The sequence below is a fragment of the Austrofundulus limnaeus genome, unplaced genomic scaffold, assembly GCF_001266775.1.
Source record: "Austrofundulus limnaeus strain Quisiro unplaced genomic scaffold, Austrofundulus_limnaeus-1.0 Scaffold91, whole genome shotgun sequence".
NCBI lineage: Eukaryota > Metazoa > Chordata > Actinopteri > Cyprinodontiformes > Rivulidae > Austrofundulus > Austrofundulus limnaeus.
In genome coordinates, this window is record NW_013952493.1 from 662,609 (window position 1) to 669,307 (window position 6,699).

Consider the following 6,699-nt stretch of genomic DNA (forward strand, 5'->3'; position numbering starts at 1 on the left):
GTGTGTGTGTGTGTGTGTGTGTGTGTGTGTGTGTGTTATTGGAGCCTGTTATCTGTCAGGCCCAACAGGTCAGAGTACACTGCTGGTAAACTTTCCTCACTGGAGCAGAAGCTGCACCACAGCTCATAAAAACATGTTTGAGCTGATGTCTGAGGAYCCTGGTGCTGTTTTTTGTTTAACAGACAAACTATGCTGCACTGCTGAGGAGATGCTTTTCAACAAGTGTGCTGTCTTTGTAATTCTTTCTCCAAAATAATAATAATAATAATAATTTAAAAAAAGTAAAGCTCATATCATTAAAACATCTGTGTTTAAAGTCTGCAAAGCTTTGGAGCTTTGAGCAGTCGTTTCAGCGAATGAGCCTGCGTGACTAAATAACTGAGAGGCGTCATATGAGCACATTTTTGGATAATCAAATTCTCATTTTGGCCACAACAGTGTTTTCCATTTTATAGTTCAAAACAAATGACCCGTAAAACATAAAGCAAACACAAAAGTGGGACATTCRTTTTATATTTCTCTCCTTAAAATGTGAACATTTTCCTGATTTGTGGTTGATGATAGTCTGGTTAGGCCAGTGGCGGATCTAGGATTTTTCTGGAAAAAGGGGCCATCAAGGGGCCACAATGTTCTTAGAGGGGCCAAGTATTTATTTAACATCCTTTCTACACAAATCTCTGATTTTGGTAAGGTGTATACATTTAACCAGTCACACATGTTCAAACAMTTGTAATTGAAAAAATCTTGCGTATTCTCCCTACAAGTTTTACGTGTATTTTTACTGTAGATCAAATAATCTTAAACACACAGCATGTAAGAAAATGTAGCCATTGTTTGTTAGTGGAAAGACTTTTCCTGCAGGATTGTTTAAATCTCAAGAAGAGAAGATGACGTCTGTCTGCTTGATTCATGCTGGACTTTCCTATTTGACTCATTAGCACCTCTAATGTTTGAACATGGAACTRCACCCGCCATCATCATTCTTGGGCAAAGGACAGATGAGGGACATGACAGGGGCACTTCAGTGGGCCAATCAGATTTCAGCTGGGGCCAATGCCCCTGTGGCTCCGCCCCTAGAACCGCCCCCTGGGTTAGGTTACTGTTTTGGCAAACAAATAGAATATTACTTTTAATTTATTACCTGTTTTTTTTGGCATCAGTGAGCTGTCTCGTCCTGTGATCAAAACAGAACACAGTAAAGCAAATAACATAAAGTAATTACACATGTGCAAGTGTAATAACTATCTTAGTCAAGTGCAGGAAAGAAGTACAAACAGAAGTGCTCACTTTTCAAAATAAAATACCCAGCAGGATCTGTGTGGGCCCAGTATCTAATGATTCATGGACCAACATGGGTCCGTGCCCCAGTGTTTGAGAACCCCTTATTTAAAGGTTACAAAAATAAAATATGAATTTATTCGTCCTTATCTCTCCTATTGTTTTAACAGGAAATATTTGCCTGGAGTTGGTTTGTGTGTTCAAGCTTTCAAAAAGAGAAAATACCTTGATGATGGATTAAGTTTGAAGTTGAATTATTGATCAACAAAAAACAATGGGTTAATGTGATGGAGTGATGGTGTATTTTGTCTTTTATGGTGTATATGATGAGTGTTCTGGACATCATCAACCACAGCACATCTGTGTAATCGCTGTTTTATAGTTTGAGTTTCATCAGACTGCACAGACAACTCTAATCTGTCTGCGAGTCTGTGGATTAAGTTGGCACAGTACGGAATGTTTGTCTTCCAGAGAATCACTGACATGTTTCTGAAATATTACACAACAGGATTTCTTCTGATTCTGTATTTTTAGAGGCTCAATTGTCTGATTTAAAAACCTGGACGTAAAGGTCTGTGTGTGCAGCCTGGATTGTCGTCTGTAGCGACAGATCGGTCCGTTGATTAAATACTTGAAGTCGAGCTTCGGCCTTCGCCGGGGATCGCCCGCTCAAAGACTGAGCCATGACATCTCGCTCACTGTGGGATGAAATCATCTCAATCCGGTAGATTTCAAGAAGATTAAAGGATCAAATGAATAAGCCCCTCYCCCCAGCACCATCAGCAGCCCGGTCACTGTCCTTCCTCAAGAGGTGACACGAGGAACAACAATGGATTTTACCCCAGCAGCAGCATGGCGGCGGTGGCGTCTTGCTGGCTGTGGTGGTCACATCGCCTAAGGCAGACGGGGGGGGGGCTGATGATGATGATGATGATGTGTCACAGCTTCTGGTCAAAGGTTCGTCCGAGTCTCCGTTTGACTCCACCTCGCGTCCTCGTCCTCAAAAAATCTGGAGGAACATCAAGTCACGATGGATGAGAGACGGGTTGCCATGGCAACCGCAGAGCCCTTTCCCACTGCATCTCTGCGTTCATGTCGACTGCAGGCAGAACGAGAGCAACTTTTCCCTTTCCACGTCCTCACAGGGCTCTACAGAACAACTGAGGAAACATGAAAATGGATCAAGGTGCAGAGTGTCCTCCTGCTGACGGGCTTTTGACTCAGAGCTCTGACAGGAAGTGTTTGAAGCCTCGCTGCGAGCAGGATGCTTCAGACTGATCGAGGAATTCTGAAGCTATTAAAAACTAATTTTAACTTTAAAATGGCAAAAATGATAATCAGTGAAAGGTTTACCTGGAGGCACTTCTGTTCTGATGCACAAAGTGAGCTTTTAGTTTTCAATGTTGACATCAAACACAAATTAGAGGCCATTTTAAAAGCATTTATGTTTTATTAGCATGTTTTAAATTTTCTTTTTGACATCTTTTTTTCTCCTGAATTTAACACTGCCTCACTCATTGTTTGATCTAGTGTACTGGGATAAAAGTAACAAAATGCTAGCTAGAAACTAAAAACAAAAATATAGTTGAAAGCTAAAAGTGGCAGAATGTTAGGTGAAAGTGAAATGTAGCAAAAGCCTAGATAAAAGTAATAAAATAGTTAGAAGCAAAAGTAGCAAAAATATACCTAAATATAGCAAAAGGCTAACTAAAAGCTAAAAAGTAGCATAAGAAGACAACAACTTAGCAACTATGCTGATGCAGATTTTAAAGAGAATAATATTTTTCAAGGAATTGAAGATCTGACTTGCAAAATTGCAAAAAATAAATAGAAGCAAACAGTGTGAACACTGAATCAGCTTTCATATAATTAATCTTCACTTTTGCAAACTGTGGTTGTTCAAAGAGCAATCTACAAGTAAGACACTGACTATTCAAAATCTTTCCACAGAACCCCACTTCAAAAGTTCTGAATGATCCCCTGAATTCTTTTGAAGAAAAAAGAACAACCTTTTTTTTACAGGTGAAAATATCATCGAAGTCACAGAAGTTTTGAAAACTGATGAAGAATTTTCAGGTGTTTTAATATACCTGGTTTACATTTGACCCTGCCTCTACATTATATACCACCAGCTTCAAATACTGAAGATAGAAAATCTTACAGCTGTGCCTTTCTCAAATTCATTCTGCTACAAAGTAAAGATGTAGAAGCATTTTTATTAGACCTATTATATCCTGTTTATTATTTAAAGGGGCAATATCATGTAAAATGAACTTTTTTGAGTTTTGTATCATGTTATAATGTTATACTCTCATAAAAAACATGGCAGCCATGCTGAGGAGCAAAACGACAGGTGGGGACCAGAAACGCCTTTTGGGACCAGAAACACCTCTAGGACATGTCTTAAACTTCCTCATGGCAGAGCGCACCCCCTCCCCCCCTCCCCACACACCCCGCCCATGACTCCTGCAGGCTCTCGGTGAAATTAAAAGTGAAACCTAACTGTCTGCTGAGCACATTAGTTCTCACTCAGTGAAGCTCTTTTCAGATTGAAAATACCTTGGAGGAAATGTATTTTCAGATGCCAAGTAAACTGCATCATAGTGCACGTGCAACAAACCCCCCCGCACGAGCCCCCCGGTGTACGAACCCTCCCCTGAACGGGACGGAACAGAAGCGGACGTGGTTCTTAAAGAGACAGAGGCCAATTTCAAGGTGTTTAGAAGAGGAAGTGATGAGAAGATAAGTTTATTTTCTATTTAAACAAAAAAACAGCATTTTAATAACAGCTAAAGGTGACATAGATACTTTATTATGGTATAGTATTTAGATGTATGCCTGAGAAACACATAATATTGCCCCCTTTAAGAAAAACAGGCTCACCTATAAAATCTGATTTTATAAAAAATTTCTAATCACCTCAAAAGTTTTCATATCCACAAATAAACTGTTAAAATGAATGTCGTGAWAAAAAGGGTGTTTTTACATCCTACTTTCTCTCTTTCTGGCTTAAGCTGCCCCCTCATTTAATTTGTGTTGAAGTATCTGTGACTCATGTTCTGCTACCTGCAAATATTCAGCCATTTTCTTATCATCACCTCTGAGACTGGACTCATAGACTCAGCGTGTAGGATTGTTCAGGCTGCCTCACGCTCCTTGAAAATGCCATGTAGGCCATCAGATACTGGGTGACATCCTTTTGTGCTCATTGCTCCAGTCTCCTGAGATCAGAGCGGCTCCTCCCTCCTTAACTGTGACAAGTAGAGGGCCTCTTTATTCATGCATCCAGAACGGTTTCTTACTGATGACTGATGGAGATGTAGTGGCAACATGATTACCACCAAGACCTTTTAACAGAAAAGTCACAGTGAGAGATTTTGTGTTAGAGGTTTTGACACTTCTCTGTTTTTCCTAAGCTGTTTTGCTGTGTTAAGTAGCAGCCACCTAAAATGATGATTTTTTTTTCATAAATCAGCGTTGTCTATTTATAGCTCGTGCTATTTGAAGCATTTCCAAAATAGTCTGCTAATAAAAGCAGCAGCTCGTGTTGCTCGTCGTCAGTGCTTCTTCCTGCGAGTTTCTTTCAGACACAAACATRAAGCTTTGAGGCTTTTATCATTCGCCGCCTCTGCAATGTGCAGCACATCATGTTCCCACGTTCAAACYGACTCACTGTCTGATGTACAATCAGCAAGGTCAGGCATGCTGCAACTCCTTTCGTATGAAATGCACTCAGCTGGTAGAAATTAGAACGCAAGGTTAAGTTAAAGGCCCAGCACTCCTCGAAGGAACACATTTTGCTCGCTGTCTTTTAGGCCAGACTTTTAGACATTTTTATCTGTATAAATTTGCCAAATTGTAGCGAATTTTGTTTTTTTACATCATGTTTTTAAATCCTTCCTTCTCACATTTAAATAGTTTAGTTGGGGGTTTATATAAAGTGGAAATGCAACGCTTTGGTCTGAATTTCTCCTTATTGTAACTCCACAAGCCCCTCTTTCACCCTTTTTCTTTGATGGGTCTCAGATCAACTCATTTTGAGGCTGTCTCTTTAAATCAAACCGAAACACTTCCCATGCCCCTTATAGCTTCTGGACCGGTCCATCCCAGTTTGATATAGGGGCTTACGACTATAGAACAGAAACTTTGTTTACAAATTAAATAAAAGACATCAACAAGGGGAGACTTGTCCATCCTGCCTTACATGTTGGAGCCAGAGGACAATGAAGATAACCAATTGCTTAGTTCTTGAGTCCAGACCTTATTTAGAAATTCCTTTGCAAATAATTTGATGTAATGGTTCAGGTAACGACATAGAAATAAAAGAAAATAGAATAGGTTGAAAAAAAAAATGACCTGAACAGAATTTAAAGATATCTACGAGCACTGTTAGAAACTAAATTCAAATTTTCGGCACTCCCAGAGACTCCAGGTACACAAGAAAAATGTATTTAAGGGCAAAAAAAAATGAATTTTGCATGATCTGTCCCCTTTAAAGGTCAGTTGGCTGTGGCGGCCATCTTGAATTCAGTTGACTCCTAACAGAAATGTTTCTCCATGATTATTTCCTGAAAGTTTCATTAAATTCCTCAAAAACGTTATGTTTTGCTTCGGATAGTGAGTGATATATATTATGAGGTCATAATGTAAAGGCAATGTAACCTCTGATTAAGCATTTTTAATTTTTAATTATTTTTTTAATGTTTTACAGACTCGCTAAACATAGCACAAGTTCTCTTTTTACTTGTGGAACATTTCAGTCACGTTTACATAAAAAAATACCATAGATGTTTCAACCAAGTGACCCTTATATAACAGTACTTTATGTAACGTTTCTTAACAGTAAGTAAGTGGCAGCCTGTGTGATGCGTTCACTGTCCTCGGGCRAGGTCGCCTCGTCTCCTGGAGAGCAGATACAGGACGAGATGGGGTGGGGCCTGACCCAGCCTCGCCGGCGTTCTGCTGAGTCAGGAAGCTTTGTGGAAGKCCAGCAGCAGCAGCCCATTGATGCTCTGAGGCCAGAGGGGTTGGTGGGAAAATGCTACTACAGAGGCAGCGCACGTTCAAGGCCCAATGAGCCCAATCATTTGTCCCCAAGTGTTTTGTTGTTGCCCATCGTGAGGCAAACCTGCCGCTGTGCAGTTGCAAGGGAGAAGAAGGAAGGTGTTTTTTCTTTTTCTTTGTATGCCTTTAAGATATTTAACTCTAAATACCCAATACAGTGTTCAGAACGTCATGGGAAGACTGAGATTAAGAGTGAAGCTTGCTCAATCAGGATGTTTCTTGTGTTTGTTAACAAAACAAAACCAAAAAAATAAAAGCTGGAGAAATACAGCGGGTAAAATAAGTATTGAACACGTCAACATTTTTCTCAGTAAATATATTACTAGAGGTGCTAATGACATGAAATTTTCACCAGAT

At 39.8% G+C, this 6,699-nt stretch overlaps 1 protein-coding gene across 1 annotated transcript in view; it reads left to right on the plus strand.

Annotated features, from left to right (window-relative positions):
- Positions 1-6,699, plus strand: part of arhgap32a (Rho GTPase activating protein 32a) — a 32,643-nt gene that overhangs the window by 955 nt on the left and 24,989 nt on the right. The gene's annotated exons all lie outside the window — the stretch shown is intronic.